The sequence below is a fragment of the Tachyglossus aculeatus genome, chromosome 10 (genome assembly GCF_015852505.1).
Source record: "Tachyglossus aculeatus isolate mTacAcu1 chromosome 10, mTacAcu1.pri, whole genome shotgun sequence".
Lineage (NCBI taxonomy): Eukaryota > Metazoa > Chordata > Mammalia > Monotremata > Tachyglossidae > Tachyglossus > Tachyglossus aculeatus.
The window spans coordinates 19668493-19687850 of record NC_052075.1 but is presented as its reverse complement, the minus strand read 5'-3'; positions in this window follow the sequence as shown (position 1 = coordinate 19687850).

The following is a 19358-nucleotide window of genomic DNA, read 5'->3' as shown; positions in this document are numbered from 1 at the left end:
TACCCACGTAGATATTAAAGTCTCCGAGGATCAACATAAGGATGGAGAAAGAGAGAAGAAATGTGAGAAAGGGACTGAAATTGTTCAGAAAGTTGGAGGTGGGGCCTGGGGGCAGTACATGGCCATGACTAGTAACTGGAGTGGGTGGTAGAGGCCGATGATATGGGCTTCAAAGGGAGGGAAAGAGAGAGATGGGGAGGTGAGCCCTCAATAAATATCACTGACTGGCTGACTGACTGACTGACTGACTGACTGAAAAAATGACTAGTTGGCTAACTGATTGACTTACTGACTGATTTACTGAGTGATGACTGCCTGGCTGGCAGACTGGCCAGCTGACTGACTGGCTGGCCGGCTCACTGATGGACTGGCCAGCTAACTGACTGGCTGTCTGACTAGCTGACTAGCAGACTGACTGACTGACATTAGCTGGCTGACTTCCTGATTGACCGATCAGCTGACTGATTCACAGGCCGAGGCTTGAGGGGGAACCAGAGGAGTCATTGAGCAAGCTTCAGATGAAGGGGTCTTATTTTCCCAGCTGTGTCAGCTGCTCCAGTCATATGGCGTGTAATGTGCACCTGTGTGACCCTGGAGCCTCTCTGGCTATTAACAGCCGGGCACAGCAGTCTGATGTCACTGTGCTGACCTCTCTGTTGCTAAGCAAAGCAATAAACTACCCACGATGCTGACAGCTCAGCCTCTTCTGAGGTCCTGGGAGGATTCAAAAGCAAAGGCAGAGTGTCCAGCCAAGTGACAGTTTCTCCACAATGCTCCATCCAAAGGCAGCCCTGCTCAGGACAGTGGGGCAAAGAGGGAGGGCAGAGACCCTGGTTTCCTCCGGAAAGTCAAGCCGCTCTCTGACCTACCCCAACTCTCTGACAGCCCTCTGGCTCCTCAGCTCCCTGACAGGACTACGCAAGACTTCTGTCCCCACCCAACCTGTGCTCATTCCTCACTAAGGAGAAGAGCGTCCCCTGATCGGGGAAAAGGGAGAAAGTACTCCAGACAAAATATTTGCGATAAATACGAATATCTCTTTGGCGCTTGCACCATTTTCTTTTTCCCAAACATCTTCACATCATTTCAACCTCACGAGATCCTTTTGAGATAATAATAATAATGATGGCATTTGTTAAGCGCTTACTATATGCAAAGCACTGTTTTAAGCACTGGGGTGGATACAAAGTAATCAGGTTGTCCCACGTGGGGCTCACAGTCTTAATCCCCATCTTCCAGATGAGGTAACTGAAGGACAGAGAAGTTAAGTGAGTTGCCCAAAGTCACACAGCTGACAAGCGGAGGAGCCAGGATTAGTACCCATGACCTCTGACTCCCAAGCCCGGACTCTTTTTTGTCTATTAGATCAACAGATGTGATTATCTCCATTTTACAGCTGAAGAAACTGGGGCCCAGAAAGATCATGTGACTAGGTCATCCACTGGCTAATGGCAGGATTGGGACTAGAACCCAGGTCTCCTGACTCCCTAAGCCCCTTACCCCTCAGCTCCAGCCCTGACCATTACACCCCTGCCCCTGGCTACTTTGAGGTTCTTCCTGGCCAGGTGCCTCTTGGGAGAGACATTCAAGACCCCATGTTCACCATCCTCACCCCAGTCTCCCCACTTATCAGGCCCTTCATGGACGCCTCATCCCAGAGACAAGGGAGGAATCAGGTCCTGAATTGAGTCTTTCTAAAGGGGGGAAATTGACCCTCTAGGAGAGGGACTCATGAGGCACAGAGGAGAGGAGGGGATAAAAGAGGTCAAGTCCCCTCCTCCCCCTCCCAGCATCTGGAATGGTGCTCCTCTAAATGCATAAAGTCCACCCCTGGGAAGCTGAAACCTGGATCTGCTCAAACCCTCCAGCATCTGTCTGGGGCCGAGCAACTCCAGGGAAGAAGTTTCTGCTGCTAGAAAGATCATGAGATGACAATAAATGGAAGAGGAGGAGGTCTGGAATGGGGTGGGTGAGCAAGAGAGAAGAAGAGGGTGGGAAGGTCCTAGAGAGCCCTCAGAATCTCTTCCTGTCAGAAATAGAAGTCCTCAGAGATGCCAGAGGAGCAGAAAAAAGGCAGGGATGAGCATTTCCACCATTTCTCCTTCTGGGAACATAAGAGGAGCCCCTGTGAAGACCCAGTGGGCGCCATTAAACATCTGTGACATTGACGTTGCTGTGGAAGCAGACATTTGGCTGGAGTCTGGAGTAAGCAGCAACCAGGACCCTGTGGCCAGTGGTTGCTGCTTTGGAGCCAATATGTCCTCCTCCCCCACGCAAGTCTAGGCTTGGAGCCTGGGCCTCCTGCCTAGAGGCCCTGCCGCGGAGACACGTTGGAAGCGAGCCTGGTGTTGGCTACTTGGTTCATAACAGGACTTAGTCCAAGTTCCCCTTCAGCTGCTGTTGAGTCAGTCAGTCAACCAGTCAGTCAGTCTGTCCGTCAGCCCGCTCGTCAGCCAGTCTTTCCATCAGTCAGTCAGTCTGTCTGCGAGTTAGTTCATCAGTCTGTCAGTCAATCAGTAAATCCGTCACTGAGTCAGTCAGCCATCGTGTCAAGCAGTCAGCTAGTCAGTCAGTCCATCAGTCAACTATCAATCAGTTCATTCATTCAATCGTATTTATTATAAGAACAATGATAATGATGGTATGGTCTGTGCCAAGCACTGTTCTAAGTGCTGGGGTAGATCCAAGGTAATCAGGCTGTCCCACGTGGGGCTCACAGTCTTAATCCCCATTTTACAGAGGAGGTAACTCTGTAAGGCCCAGAGAAGTTAATTGACTTGCCCAAAGTCACACAGCTGACAGGAGAAGCAGTGTGGCTCAGTGGAAAGAGCACGGGCTTTGGAGTCAGAGGTCATAGGTTCAAATCCTGACTCCGCCAACTGTCAGCTGTGTGACTTTGGGCAAGTCACTTCACTTCTCTGGGCCTCAGTGACCTCATCTGTAAAATGGGGATTAAAACTGTGAGCCCCCCGTGGGACAACCGGATCACCTTGTAACCTCTCCAGCGCTTAGAACAGTGCTTTGCCCATAGTAAGTGATAAATAAATGCCGTTATTATTATTATTAAGTGGCAGAGCTGGGATTACAACCCATGACCTCTGACTCCCAAGCCCTTGCTCTTTCTACTACTGAGTGCTTACCGTGTGCAGAGCACTGTACTAAACGCTTGGGAGAGTACATTATAACAATAAGCATTGTTATAGTATCATTCCCTGTCCACAGCGAATGAATGAATGAAATGAAAGGTCCTTTGATCCCAGGCCAAGGTTCCTTCCACCATTCATTCATTCAATCGTATTTATTGAGCACTTACTGTGTGCACAGCACTGTACTAAGCGCTTGGAAAGTACAATTCAGCAACAAAACTAGACTAGACTAAGCTAAATCTGCTAGATTAAGATGCTTCCAAGGGTGATCAAACCTGAGGAATCCACTTAGATACAGTATAGCATTAGAGGATTTCTTCACTGTGGAGGGAAGCAACATTTTGGAGAAAGGTTATGCAATTTCTAGACTGTGAGCCCGTTGTTAGGTAGGAACCCTCTCTATATGTTGCCAACTTGTACTTCCCAAGCGCTTAGTACAGTGCTGTGCACACAGTAAGCGCTCAATAAATACGATTGAATGAATGAATGAATCTCCCGTAAATGTTTTTTAAAATAGGATAGGAACTCATCTGCCTGGAGTGATGGTAGTAGTAAGAATAGTAGTACTAGGAGTAGTAGTTGTTGTAACCATAGTAGCAGCCGTAATAGTAGGAGTAGTAGTGGTAGCAATAATATTTATTAAGCACTTCCTGTGTGCAGAGCACTATACTAAGCACTGGGGAAGAATACGCTGCTGAGTGTTAAACAGGGTCTCTGACTCCCCAGGGTCTCAAAATCTAAGAATTTAGTGGGGAGAGGGAACTGACTCTGCCTCCCCCCACCCCTCGGCTGTGGGGGTCCCTCGAGGTTCAGTTCTGGGTCCCCTTCCATTCCCCATCTACACCCACTCCCTTGGAGAACTCATTCACTCACATGGCTTCAACTACCACCTCTAAGCGGATGATACCCAAATCTACATCTTCTGCCCCATCTCTCTCCCCCTCTGCAGTGTCACATTTCCTCCTGCCCTCAGGACAACTTCACTTCAATGTCCCACCGTCACTTCAAACTTAACATGTCTAAAACAGAGCTCCTTACACCCCACTCAAGCCCTGTCCCTCCCCTGACTTTACATCACTGTAGATGGCATCACCACCCTTCTGTCTCACAAGTCCATAACCTTGGCATTATCCTTGACTCCTCTTTAATAATAATAATAATGACGGTATTTGTTAAGTGCTTACTATGTGCAAAGCACTGTTCTAAGCGCTGGGGGGATACAAGGTGATCAAGTTGTCCCACGTGGGGCTCACAGTCTTAATCCCTATTTTACAGATGAGGTAACTGAGGCACAGAGAAGTTAAGTGACTTGCCCAAAGTCACACAGCTGACAATTGGCAGACCCGCAGTTTGAACCCATGACCTCTGACTCCAAAGTCCGTGCTCTTTTCCACTCAGCCACGCTGCCACTGTAGATGGCATCACCACCCTTCTGTCTCAGAAGTCCGTAACCTTGGCATTATCCTTGACTCCTCTTTAATAATAATGATGGCATTTGTTAAGCGCTTACTATGTGCAAAGCACTGTTCTAAGCGCTGGGGGGATACAAGGTGATCAGGTTGTCCCACGTGGGGCTCACAGTCTTAATCCCCATTTTACAGATGAGGGAACTGAGGCACAGAGAAGTTAAGTGACTTGCCCAAACTCACATAGCTGACAATTGGTGGAGCCAGGATTTGAACCCATGACCTCTGACTCCAAAGCCTGTGCTCTTTCCACTGAGCCACGCAGCTTCTCTTTCTCATTCAACCCACATATTTGATCTATCACTAAATCCTATTGGTTCAACCTTCACAGCATTCATTCATTCATTCAATCGTATTTATTGGGTGCTTACTGTGTGCAGGGCACTGTACTAAGCGCGTGGGAAGTACAAGTTGGCAACATATAGGGACTGTCCCCACCCAACAATGGGCTCACAGTCTAGAAGGGGGAGACAGACAACAAAACGAAACATGTGGACAGGTGTCAAGTCATCAGAACAAATGGAATTAAAGCTAGATGCACATCATTAACAAAATAAATAGAATAGTAAATATGTACAAGTATAATAAATAGAGTAATAAATCTGTCCAAACATATATGCAGGTGCTGTGGGAAGGGGAAGGAAGTAGGGCGGGGGTGATGAGAAAAAAGGGGGCTCAGTCTGGGAAGGTCTCTTGAAGGAGTTGAGCTCTCAGTAGGGCTTTGAAGGGAACAACAGCTCGACCTTCACAACATTGCTAAAATCGGCCCTTTCCTCTCCATCCAAATTGTTACCACGTTAATACATCACTCATCCTATCCTTCCTGGATTACTGTAGCAGCCTCCATGCTGCCGTTCCAGCCTCCTGTCTCTTTCCACTCCCGTCCATACTCCACTCCACCGCCTAGATCATCTAATTACAGAATCATTCAGGGAACTTTTCCCCACTCCTCAAGAGCCTCCTTTGTTTCCCTTTCCACCTCCACATCGCACCTTACCATTGGCTTTAAAGCACTCAATCACCTTGCCCCTTTTTACCTCACCTCGTGACTCTACAATCCAGTCCACAAATTTCGCTCCTCTAAGGCCAAATTTCTCACTGTACCTCGATCTCTTGTGAACATCCTGGAATGCCCTCCCTCATCATAGCAGACAAACAATTACTCTCCCCTCCTTCAATCAATCCTATCTATTGAGCACTTACCATCTGCAGAGCACTATTCTGAGCACTTGGGAGAATACAATAAACAGAGTTGGTAGAAACGTTCCCTGCCCACAATGAGCTTACATCTATCCCGCTGCTTAATACAGTGCTTGGCACATAGTAAGCACTTAACAAATATGCTTCACACTTTGAAATGCTCTCATTCAATCATTCAATCAATCGTATTCATTGAGCGCTTACTGTGTGCAGAGCACTGTACCAAGTGCTTGAGAAAGTACAATACAGCAATAAAGAGAGACAATCCCTGCCCACAACGAGCTCACAATCATCTACTTGGAGGCAGCAGGCTGGACCAGATGACTTCTTGAGATCCCTTCCAGTTGGGTGAGTCTATGATTTCTTTCTTCCAAGGCTTAAAAAACAAATAAAAATTGAGACTGCTCTGGAGATTATCCACATTTGTGATTGGGTGATGTCCCTACATCTGGAAGAGGGTAACTTTCCCTCCAAACCCTTAACACAGCTACTCTGGGTGGAGCATGTGAGGGGAATGAGGAACAGCAGGATACCTAAATAACTGCTCTATGACGAGCTGAAATTGGGAAAGCTAAATCCAGGAGGTCAGTGGAAGCATTTTAAGGGCACAGTAAAACAAAACCTCAGACAATGCTGCAACCCTGCTGAAAAGGGAATCAGTTGCTTTGACCAGGAACTTCCATCGGAAAGTGAGGGGCTCTCGGAGCAAAAGTTTCTTGTTGAAAGAGAAACGAGGAGGCAAAAGAGGAAATGGCACACTAGGCTCTGCAAACATTAAACACAGCAACACAACAAGGAACAATCTTTTTGTATGCCCAACGTGGCCAGGACTGTGACCCTTTCGGCCACCCATGCACCCATGGGTGAATATTATTATTATTATTATTATTATTATTATGGTAGTTATTGGCATTACTACGCATCACGGACTGTTCTAAACACTGGGTAAATACAAGAGAAGATTCCCCCTCTAGAATGTAAGCTCACTGTGGGCAAATAATGTGTCTATTTATTGCTATATTGCATTCTCCCAAGCACTTAGTACAGTGCTGTGCACACAGTAAGCATTCATTAAATGCAATTAAATAAATGAATGAATACAAGTTAATTAGGTTAAATAGTCCCACATGGGGCTCCCAGTCTAAGTAGAAGGAAGAATAAGGTATTTAATCTCCATTTTACAGCTGAGGAAACTGCGGTACAGAGAAGGGAAATGACTTGCCCAAGATCACGCAGCAAGCAATTGGCAGAGCCAAGATTAGAACTCGTGGCTCAGTGGAAAGAGCACGGGCTTTGGAGTCAGAGGTCATGGGTTCAAATCCTGGCTCCGCCACTTGTCATCTGTGTGACTTTGGGCAACTCACAACTTCTCTGTGCCTCAGTTACCTCATCTGTAAAATGGGGATTAAGACTGTGAGCCCCATGTGGGACAACCTGATCACCTTGTAACCTTCCCAACGCTTAGAACAGTGCTTTGCACATAGTAAGCTCTTAATAAATGCCATTAAACAAAAAACTCAGGTCCCTGCCTTGCAACCTCAGAGCAGGAGCATTGCTACCTCTAAGTCAGATTTCCCAAGTATCAGAAAAGGATGTGGGCCCTCCTTGAGGGTGTGCTCCTTGTGGGCAGGGAATTTGCCTACTCTCCTAAGTGCTTAATACAGTGTCCTGTACATAGTAAACACTCAGTAAATCCAATTGATTGATTGATGCTTGATTGATCAGGTCAGACATGGTCCCTGTCCTGAATAGAGAGTCAGTCAATCATATTTATTGAGCACTTACTGTGTGCAGAGCAATGTACTTAGTGCTTGGGAGAGTAAAATACAAGAGTAGAAGAGAGTCCCCATGAAGTGATCCAGAGGAAATCCTAACAGAGGACACGCTCAACAGGACAGAAGGAAAAGCCCCAGGATCATACCATCCAAAAGCCAGCTTGGTCTCTTCCTGGTTTCACTGATTGATTAAATGAATATTTAATGTCAAAATCAACGGCTTGCCTCTCTCCTGGCCCATGCTCCCAAATTCCTGCTTCCTGCCACTACAGTCAATGTCCATCATGGATCCATCGCTTAGGGCATTTAATCATGATAGATTGTGGCATATAATCATGAGAAGCAGCATGGCTTAATTGATAGAGTGTGGCCCCGGAAGTCAGGAGGACCTGGGTTCTAATCCCGGCTCTGCCACCTGTCTGCTGAGTGACCTTGGGCAGTTCGCTTCTCTTGTCTGTGCCTCAGTTACCTCATCTGGAAGATGGGGGTTTAGACTGTGAGTCTGTGTGGGACAGAGGCTGTGTCCAACCCAATTACCTTGCTATCTATCCCAGAGCTTAGAACAGTGCACGGCACATAGTAGCGCACGGCACGTGGTACGTGCTTAACAAATACCACAAATAATTATGATTATTATCCAGTTTCTAGAGCCGGTGAGCCCCTTGCCCTCCCCACTCCCTCTGAGCTCAGGGGAAATTACAGGCCACGCTTCATTCCTGGTCCTTTTTGTTTTTCCTTTGTTCATTCATTCATTCATTCAATCGTATTTATTGAGCACTTACTGTGTGCAGAGCACTGTACTAAGCACTTGGGATGTACAAGTTGGCAACATAGAGATACGGTCTCTACCAAACAGCGGGCTCACAGTCTAGAGGGGGGAGACAGGCAACAAAACAAAACATATTAACAAAATAAAATAAATAGAATAAATATGTCCAAGTAAAATAAATAAATAAATAGAGTAATAAATATGTACAAACATATATACATATATACAAGTGCTGGATTTTGTAGGGTACTTTATGGTACTTGCTAAACACTTACTATATACCAGGCGCTGAACCAAACACTGGGGTAGATGGGCAAGATAATGGGATTGGGCACAATCTCTGTCCCGTGAGGGGGTGCCCTGTCTAAGAGGGAGTACTATTTAATCCCCATATTACAAATGAGGAAACTGAGGCCCAGAGAACTTAAGTGACTTGCCCAAGGTAACACAGCAGACAAGAAGCAGAGCTGGGATTAGAACCTAGATCCTCTGTCTCCAAGACCCATGCTCTTCCCACTGGGCCACACTGTTCCTCTTTTAGACTGTGAGCCCACTGTTGGGTAGGGACTGTCTCTATATGTTGCCAACTTGTACTTTCCAAGCGCTTAGTACAGTGCTATGCACACAGTAAGTGCTCAACAAATACGATTGATTGATTGATGATTGATTGACTGATTGTTCCTGCATGGCCACTGGAGATGGTATCAGCCTGGTTTAGGAAAACCCATCCAAAAAAGCCGCTTGAATCAACAGGTTGGGAGAGGGCCTGGCAGATGGTGCATGTATTTACAAACCGGGCCCCAGCTCGTGTCCCAAAATAATCCAGGCTGCTGCCCGGGATGTGAAGGCCCCCTTGACTGAAGAGGGAAAATATGTTGGCAAGTTGGAGCCAGGGTGATCCTCTACGATTTCGCAAAGACCGTGGCATCTTGGACGGCTATCAGAGGGGCCTGGTTCACCTTTAAAGGTGCCCATGGAGTAAGAGGAAAGGCATGGCTGGAATTCTCCTCCTAGTTCTGCTCTCTGTCCTCTCTCATACTGGGAAGAGAAGCCACGTGGCATAGAGGAAAGAGCCCGGGCTTGGGGGTCCAGGGAGCTGGGTACTAATGTTGGCTTGACCACCTGCCCGCAGGGTGACCTTGGGCAAGTCACTTCACTTCTCTGTGCCTCAATTTCCTCATCTGCAAAACGGGGATTCGATACCTGTTCCCCCTCCTCCTTAGACTGTGAATCCCACATGGGACGGGGACTGTGTCTGATCCGCTTGGCACATAAATACCACAATAATTATTACTCCACCCTTACTAAAAATGACTGTGGTACTCCCTTCATAGTGAAGACTTGATTATTCTGGCTCCCCAGCTGATGTACACCCAATCAGTCAATCAACTGATGGTATGAGAAGCAGCATGGCTCAGTGGAAAGAGCACGGGCCTTGGAGTCAGAGGTCATGGGTTCAAATCCCTGCTCTGCCAACTGTCAGCTGTGTGACTTTGGGCAAGTCACTTAAATTCCCTGTGCCTCAGTCACCTCATCTGTAAAATGGGGATTAAAACTGTGAGCCCCCCATGGGACAACCTGATTACCTTGTAACCTCCCCAGAGCTTAGAACAGTGCTTGGCACATAGTAAGCACTTAACAAATACCATCGTTATTATTATTATTTATTTATTTATTGAGAACTTACTCTGCGCAGAGAAGCATATTAAGCACTTGGTAGATCACAGTACAACAGAATTAGAAGATGTGTTCCCCGCCTCCAGCAAATTTACAGTGTAGTGGGGGAGACAGACAGTAATATAAATGTCATTTATAATATATAATTTAAATATGTGTGCATAATTACTGTGGTACTGGGGGTTGGGTGAACAGCAAATGTTCAAAGATCACAAATCCAAGAACGTAGATGATGTGAGCCCGTTGTTGGGTAGGGATTGTCTCTACCTGTTGCTGAATCGTACTTTCCAAGTGCTTAGTCCTGTGCTCTGCACACAGTAAGCTCTCAATAAATTCATTCAATTCATTCATTCAATCGTATTTATTGAGCACTTACTGTGTGCAGAGCACTGTATTAAGCACTTGGGAAGTACACGTTGGCAACATATAGAGACGGTCCCTACCCAACAGCGGGCTCACAGTCTAGAATACGATTGATTGAATGAATGAATGCAGAAGGGAGAGCGAGCTGGGGAAAAGAAGGTTTAGTCGGTTAAGGCCTCTTGGAGGAGATGTCACCCTAGGGCAAGCCCTGAATCCTCAGCGTTAAGTGTATTAATTAAGCATTTACTTTGTGCAAAGCACTTTAAGAAGTTCTGGGAAAGAAGTGCCCAGATGAGCTGAGCTCATTGTGGGCGGGGACTGTACCTCTTAACATTGTTATTTTGTACTCTCCCAAGCACTTAGTACAGTGCTCTGCCCAGAGTAAGTGCTCAATAAATACGACTGACTGACTGCCTGACTGATTGACTATAGACATGGCCCCAAATCTAAGAGTAAAGTTGGGTAGGAGTTGCGGGTGACTTTATAGTAACCTTCAAAGCCTTATCGAGAGGCCTTCCCTGACTAAGCCCCCATTTTCTCTTTTCCTAATCTCTTCTGCATCATCCTGATTTGCTCCCTTTACTCGCCCCCTCTCAGCCTTTCAGCACATATGTACATACCTGTAATTTATGTATTTATCTTATTCATTCATTCCTTCATCCAATCATATTTATTAAGTGCCTGCTGTGTGCAGAACACCCAGTCTAAGCCCCCTTTTCCTCTCCTTCTCCCCATCCCCCCCGCCCTACCTCCTTCCCCTCCCCACAGCACCTGTAATATATGTTTGTACAGATTTATTACTCTATTTATTTTACTTGTACATATTTACTTTTCTATTTATTTTGTTAATGATGTGCACCTAGCTTTATCTCTATTTATTCTGATGACACCTGTCCACATGTTTTGTTTTGTTGTCTGTCTCCCCCTTCAAGACTGTGAGCCCTTTGTTGGGCAGGGACCGTCTCTATATGTTGCCAACTTGTACTTCCCAAGTGCTTAGTACAGTGCTCTGCACACAGTAAGTGCTCAATAAATACGCTTGAATGAATGAATGAATGTACTAAGTGCTTGGAAAGTACAATTCAGCAACATATAGAGACAATCCCTACCCAACAACTGGTTTACAGTAATTAATATAATTATTTGTTTAAACATTAATATCTGTCTCCTCGCGTAGATTGTGAACTCATCGTGGGCAAAGAATGTCTTTATCAACTCTGTTATAGTGTACTCTCCCAAAAGCTTAGTACAGTGCTCTATACACAGTAAGTGTTCAATGAATATGATTGATCGATTGACTGGCAACAGACCCATAAGAAAGGATGAAATAAAAATAAAAAACAACTGTTTTGTTCTTGATCGGGTTTATAAGACATTGAAAAATAAGACTCAGGGAGAAATCACCAAAACCTCTCTGTCTTCAGACATTTTCCCCTTTCGTCCTATGTGGTCTAAGGGCTACAGTACTGTTTGGTAAAAGCTAAGGCCTCTTCTGTGTAGCTCAGTGGTAGAGCACATGCTTCGCATCTATGAGACCCCATGTTCAATCCCCGGGATCCCCACATATGATTCTTGGTGAAGCAGTATGGCATAGTGGATAAACCATGGGCCTGGGAGTGAGAGGGTCATGGGTTCTAATCCTGGCTCTGCCACTTGTTTGCTGTGTGACCTTGGACAAGTCATTTCACTTTTCTGGGCTTCAGTTACCTCATCTGTAAAATGGGGATTGAGACGGTGAGCTCCACATGGAACCAGGGACTGTCTAACCCGATTTGCTTGTATCCACGCCAGTGGTTAGTACAATGCTGGACACAGAGTAAGTGCTTAACAAATACCATTATTATTATTATCATTATTCTGATAAATGTGCATTGTATCCTCTCCCATCCCCATAGCATGTATATATGTATATGTGCTATGAGGATGGGAGGGGTTCAATGCACATTTATCAGAATAATGATAATAATTACAATACAACAGACAGTCTGTTTCATTCAAATCATGTTACAGATCTGTAACATTTGTTTGTTTATCTATTTATTCATTTATATTAATGTCTGTCTCCCCGTCTAGACTGTAAGCTCACTGTGGGCAGGAATGTGTCTGTTGTTGTATTGCACTCTCCCAAGCACTTAATACAGTGTTTTGCACACAGTAAGTGCTCAATAAATACAATGGAATGAATGAATGAATGCCCTGCTCTCCCCACAACAAACTGCAGATTTTAGAAAAGTGTTTTTCAGAGAACTGAAAAAATAGTTTTTCAGTAGAGCCTGGACAGTGGGAAATGGACAAATATATATATATATATATATATATATATATATATATATATATATATATATATATATATATATATATTTGGGAAAGACTTCATAGTCAAGGAATGTGTCCCTCAAGGAATTTCCACTTATTTTTCTCACAAAAATGCAGTTATCGCATTCATTTCCTACTCCTGCACTCTGGATATCACAGTATCACACATATGTATAGTTGTTACAATGTCTCACAAATCCGAGTCTATAATGGGAGCATTCTTAGGCTGCAAGGAACAATGTCATGATGGGTGACCGCATAATTAAACATTAAAGAATGAAGCATCAAGATGGATTCTTCATTCACATCACCAGGGGGACCAGTTCTGTTTTTGCTCCTTAGCAGTGGTTTGGAGGCTTAAAATCAAGTTCCTCGTGTCTAAGGAGAAAACTTGGAAAAGCGGAAGAGTTTTTCATCTAACAAACGCAGGAGCGTCATTTCTCATAGGTGGTTGAAGTGTGCTCTTGGGCACTTTTGAAGGACAGAGCTGGGAGACCTTACGTCTTCCATTGCTCTTCAGCGTTATCTTTTCCTGTCAGGTGGCTGTCTTTTCACAGGTGGCTGTGTTGTATTTGTCTTTCTCAGTCACTGCCAACGTTTCGATTTGTACCCAGCGACGGCAGCTTCGGGAGTCTAATAAGGGGTTTCATTCTGCAGTTGCTATTTGCGTGTAGTGACTCCTCGGCAGGGTCATGAAACTTATTCCATCACCCTTCCCCCCGGGATGATATGAACCCTGGGAAAATGGGCAGTTGTCCAGAGTCCGCCATCAACAGCACACTATGGGACTCTTCCCGGGCACAGTGTCTCCCTAGCGGACAGCCCCTTGGTGCTGAATTTCCCTCCCCGCTCTGATCACTCGGCCCTGTAATCCTGCCTGTAGTAATAATAATAATAATAATACTATGAGTTGCACATTTACAACGTTCCAGGCACTATACTGAGATCTGGGGTGGATACAAGCGAATCAGGTTGGACACAGTCTCTGTCCTTCAATGGGGCTCACAATCTCGATTTCAAGGATGAGGTAACTGGGTCACAGAGAATTCATCCATTCAGTTGCATTTATTGAGCGGTTACTGTGTTCAGAACACCATACTGAGCACTTGGGGGAGTCAAATGTAACAGTAAACAGACACATTCCCTGCCCACAATGAGCTTACAGTCTAGAAGAGGAGACAGACATTAATAGAAATAGATAAATGACAGATATGGACATAAGTGCTGTGGGGCTGGGAGGGGGGATGAATAAAGAGAGCAAGTTGGGGTGACACAGAATGGAGTGGGGGAAGAGAAAAGGAGGGCTTAGTCAGGGAAGGACACTTAAAGGAAATAAGTGAATAGCCCAAGGTCACACAACAGACAAGTGTAGGAGCTGGAATAGAACCCATGACCTTCAGACTCTCAGGCCCGTGCTCTATAGGGAGGGCATGCTCGAGGCTAGAGGCAGGGCCGTTGGATAGGGGTGGACATTCTTTAGGCTGGATCCCACCAGAGCCTAAATGTGACCCTGACACCACCCCGTCTCGCCCCCGGAGGGTCTCTAGGCTCCATCCATACATCTGTAGGGGTCCCTTTTGGGAACATCTGGGATTCTAGGGCTAGATGATCCTATCTCTCTGGGATTCTCAGAATGGGTTGAAAAGGGGGGAAAGTAGAGAGTGGACTTAGGCAGACTAACCATCCCTGATCAGTGGACATTAGCAGGGGGGAGGAGCAGGGACCCGCTCCAAATCTGCCCCTAGACCTGACAACCTTTTCAGCTGGACAACCTTTCTCTACAGAGAAGCCACATGGCCTCGTGGAAAAAGCACAGGATGGGGAATGGGAAGGCCTGGATTCCAATCTCCACTCTGGCTAATTGTGGGATGCACTCCATCACCTTGCCCCCTCCTACCTTACCTCTCTACTCTCCTACTACAATCCAGCCTGCAAACTTCGCTCCTCTAATGCCAACCTCCTGTCTCTCCCCACTTCAGTCTATACTTCACTCTGCTGCTCTGATTACCTTTCTGCAGAAACGTTCTGGACATGCCACTCCCAGCCTCAAAAATTCTCCGAGGTTGTCTATCACCTTTCATATCAACAAAAACTCCTCACTCTCGGCTTCAAAGCTCTCCACCACCTCTCCCCCTCCTACCTCACCTCTCTTCTCTCCTTCTCCAGCCCAGTCTGCCCACTCCGCTCCTCTGCCGCTAACCTCCCCACTGGGCCTCGTTCTCGCCTGTCCCACCGTCGACCCCGGCCCACGTCCTACCTCTGGCCTGGAATGCCCTCCCTCCTCAAATCTGCCAAAATAGCACGCTTCCCCCCTTCGAAGACCTACTGAAAGCTCACCTCCTCCAGGAGGCCTTCCCAGACTAAGCCCTCTTTTTCCTCTGCTCCCCCTCTGATCCCCATCACCCCGACTCCCTCCCTCTGCTCTACCCCCTCCCTGCCCCACAGCATTTGTGTGTGTATACATATATATACCTATTTATAATCTATTTTATTAATGATGTGTATATATATAATTCTATTTATTTATATTGATGCCATTGATGCCTGTTTACTTGTTTTGATGTCTGTCTCCCCCCTTCTAGACTGTTAGCCCGTTGTGGGTGGGGATTGTCTCTATTTGTCACTGAATTGTACTTCCCAAGTGCTTAGTACAGTGCTCTGCACACAGTAAGCGCTCAATAAATGCGATTGAATGAATGAATGATTGAATGAAGTCCGTCTCCATTCTGATTCTACGGAGACCTATTAATACCATGGTTTTGAGTCCCTCCCCATGATTGCAACAAGGTTGAGGGGTGGCCGTGAAACATAGGACAATGTTGCACCACCAGAGGACAGTGCTCAGCTTCTCTCTTCCCTCCTTCTTTCAGAATTTAGTTTCAAGAAACAGCAACATCAGAAACCAGAAAGATCCGGAGACAGAAGAGCACAGGAGTTCATAAAGACAGACCAAGCCCAGGTGGAGCTGATAAGGAGGCTACAACATCATATAATGATAATAACATGGTAACACTAATATAGTAAAGACTCTAAGCAGGTCTTCTAATCCAGGCTCCTCTCCAACCTTCTCTAAGCAGGTCTCCTAATTCAGGCTCTCCAAACTTCTCTAAGCATGGTGCAGTAGAGAGGCAGCATTGCCTAGTGGATAGCACAAGGGCCTGGCAGTCAGAAGGTCATGGGTTCTAATCCCAGCTCTGCCACGGGTCTTCTGTGTGACCTTGGGCAAATTACTCCCCTTCTCTGTGCCTCAGTTCCCTCGTCTGTAAAATGGGGATTGAGACTGTGAGCCTCCTGTGGGACAGAGACTGTGTCCAACCTGATTTGCTCGTATCCACACCAATGCTTAGTACAGTGCCTGGCACATAGTAAACACTTAACAAATACTATTGTTATAATTATTATTATTAAACAGGTCTTCTAATTCAGGCTCTCCAACCTTCTCTAAGCAGGTCTTCTAATTCAAGCCTTCCAAACTTCTCTAAGCAGGGTCTTCTAATCCAGATTCTTCCCCATTCTCAGATCTGAGGACAGAAAAATGGCAGCTTGTACATTCCCCTCCTCTTCCCCATCCCAGGCCACAGCTGACCCTCTTGAGGGCCCACAAGATACATAAAGTCCTGGGGTTCCACTTGATGAGCTCGATTCTCTTGAAGCAGTGCAATAACAATAATAATAATAATAATGGTATTTGTTACGCACTTACTCTGTGTCAGGCACTGTACTAAGCACTGGGTTGGTTATAAGCAAATCGAGTTGGCCATGGTCCCTGTCCCACGTGGTGTTCACAGTCTGAATCCTCATTTTACAGATGAGTTAGCTGGGGCACAGAGAAGTGAAGTGGCTTGCCCAGGGTCACATAGCAGACAAGCGGTGGGGATGGGATTAGAACCCAGGACCTTCTGACTCTATCGACTAGGTCATGCAATAGCAATATTGGAAGGGCCCTGAGAGGTTGCCAAAGCAGCCAGGTGTACCCTGGTGCCCCCCACCCCCATGCCTATCCTGGCACCCCCACCTCCCAGAGAGAGGCAGGCTTCATGTTAAAGGGATGGACATTTGGCTTAGCAGAACTCCATCAGAATGTGTTGCTACTTCGTAGAAGCCGCTGTTATCTGTTTGGTGTGGGAAGGAATAGAAATTTCTGGCTAGGTGAAGTTGTGGGGTTACCTGTGTCCTTCCGGCTCCACCACTTGTCTGCTGTGTGACCTTGGGCAAGTCACTTCACTTCTCTGCGCCTCACTTCCCTCATCTGTAAAATAGGGATTAAGACTGTGAGCATTATGTGGGACAGGGACTGTGTCCAACCCGATAATCTTGTATCTACACTAGTGCTTAGAACAATGCTTGGCACATAGTAAGTGCTTAACAAATGCCATTATTATTATTATAATTATCCTTGTATCCTCTTTCCCCTCCTACCTCATCCTCCATTACTAACATGCTCTATTTACAACAGCATCATCATCAACGGCATTATGTTCTAGACTGTGAGCCCACTGTTGGATAGGGACCGTCTCTATATGTTGCCAACTTGTACTTCCCAAGCACTTAATACAGTGCTCTGCACACAGTAAGCACTCAATAAATGCAATTGATTGATTGATTGATTGATTATCATTAATACTATTTATTGATCATTTGTTATGTGCAGAGCACTGTACTGTGATCTTGGGAGAGTATAGATAACAGAGTTGGTAGACACGTTCTCTGCCCTTAAGGAGCTTGTGGTGTAAATGGAGTGACAAATAGTAAAATAAATTGCAGATAGGGGAAAGCAACCCAGTGTAAGGATATGTACAAAAGTTCTGTGGTGCTCGGGTTGGGGGTTACTTAGTGAATGTTTATGTGCTCCTCCCCTTCTAGACTGTGAGCCCGTTGTTGGGTAGGGATTGTCTCTATCTGTTGCCTAATTGTACTTTCCAAGCGCTTAGTACAGTGCTCTGCACACAGTAAGTACTGAATAAATACAATTGAATGAATGAGTGAGTGTTTTAGGGTTAAAGACTCAAGTGCCTAGGTGTCGTAGCAGGAAGGTAAGAAAGGTGGAGAGAAGAGATGAGCCAGTTATCAATCAATCAATCAATCAATGGTATTTACTGAGCACTTTCTGTGTGCAGAGCACTGAAAGAGCTTGGGAGAGTATGATACAACAGGGTCAGTAGACCCATTCCCCTGCCCACAGCGAGCTTGGAGTCTAGAGATGAGCTCAGAGTGGTGACAGATTTACAGTCACAAACACAAATCAGTTCTTTTCATTTTTCTCAGCCTGGGGGCAAAAAAATGGGTCTCGCTGGAAAAATTAAAAAGAAAGTGTTAAAAAGTGTTGTCTGTCTGCAACACCGCCAGTTCTCCGAAGATGTGTCTGTGTGTGTGCAGGCGTGTACGTCTCAGTGTGGGGTGACTAAGGTGAGGATGAGATAGTGCTAGAGTGAGGACTCCTGGTTTCTGCATCCGACGGGCTCCTTGGGAATGAAACCTCTTCTTGCCTGGAATTCTCTATCATTTCCTCAACTCCCGAGGCGATGGTGCCGGGCGACCTGGTCCGCCAAAACCAATGGCTATTTTCACCCCGGACCTTCAGGGAAACCTCCGGGAAGGAGAGGGAATGCTCCTTGGAGAAGTTTCTTGGGGGGACGGGTGCAAATCTAATCCAAATCCCAGTTCTGCCTGAGGAAGGAGAGAGAGGGAAAGGGAGAGCCAGGGAGCCAGCCAGCGAGCTAGAGAGAGGGTGAACAAAGGAGTTTGGCAGTGGAGCTGTTTTGAAAAATGCTTCCTGTTTCTTTAAAGAAGCTCATCTGTGTGCCTGGAGCCTGGAACGTCTTTTTGGCTGTGGGAGGCAAGTCTCCTTTAACAGGCGGCCTGCTGACTGATCTCACTAACAGGGCTTCTGTGTAAACTGACGCTAAACAAACACAGATGGATCTCAGCGTGCATTCACCAAAAATGCTGGCGATGCGGCCCGGAGTTGGGATGACATTCTGAGCGGTTGGAAGCAGCCTCGAAGCTCCCCCAGGACCCGGAGCCTCGGCGAGGGAGAGACGGCCGGACAGAGACCCCGAAAGGGGAGACGCCAAGAGATCCGGCAGAGATCTCAGGGCAGGAGAGACCGGAGAAGGGGGAGACAGAGGGGAGAAAGGGATTCAGCAGAGAGATCCCGGACGGAGGAGATAAAGGGGGAAAGGGATCCGGGAGAGAGATCCTGGATAGGGGGAGAGATAGAGGGAGAAAGAGATCCAACAGAGAGACCCAGGAGAGGGGAGAGATAGAGGGAGAAAGATAGCCAGCAGAGACACCTGGGAGAGGGGAGAGACAGAGGGGGAAAGAGATCCGGGAGAGAGACCCCGGACAGGGGGGAGATAGAGGGAGAAAGAAATCCAGCAGAGAGACCGGGAGAGGGGAGAGATAGGGGGAGAAAGAGATCCGGGAGAGAGACCCCGGACAGTGGGAGATAGAGGGGGAAAGAGATCCGGGAGAGAGACCCCGGACAGTGGGAGAGATAGAGGGGGAAAGAGATCCAGCAGACAGACCTCGGACAGGGGGAGAGATAGAGGGAGGAAGAGATCCAGCAGAGAGACCAGGGAGAGGGAGAGATAGAGGGGAAAAGAGATCCGGGAGAGAGACCCCGGACAGTGGGAGAGATAGAAGG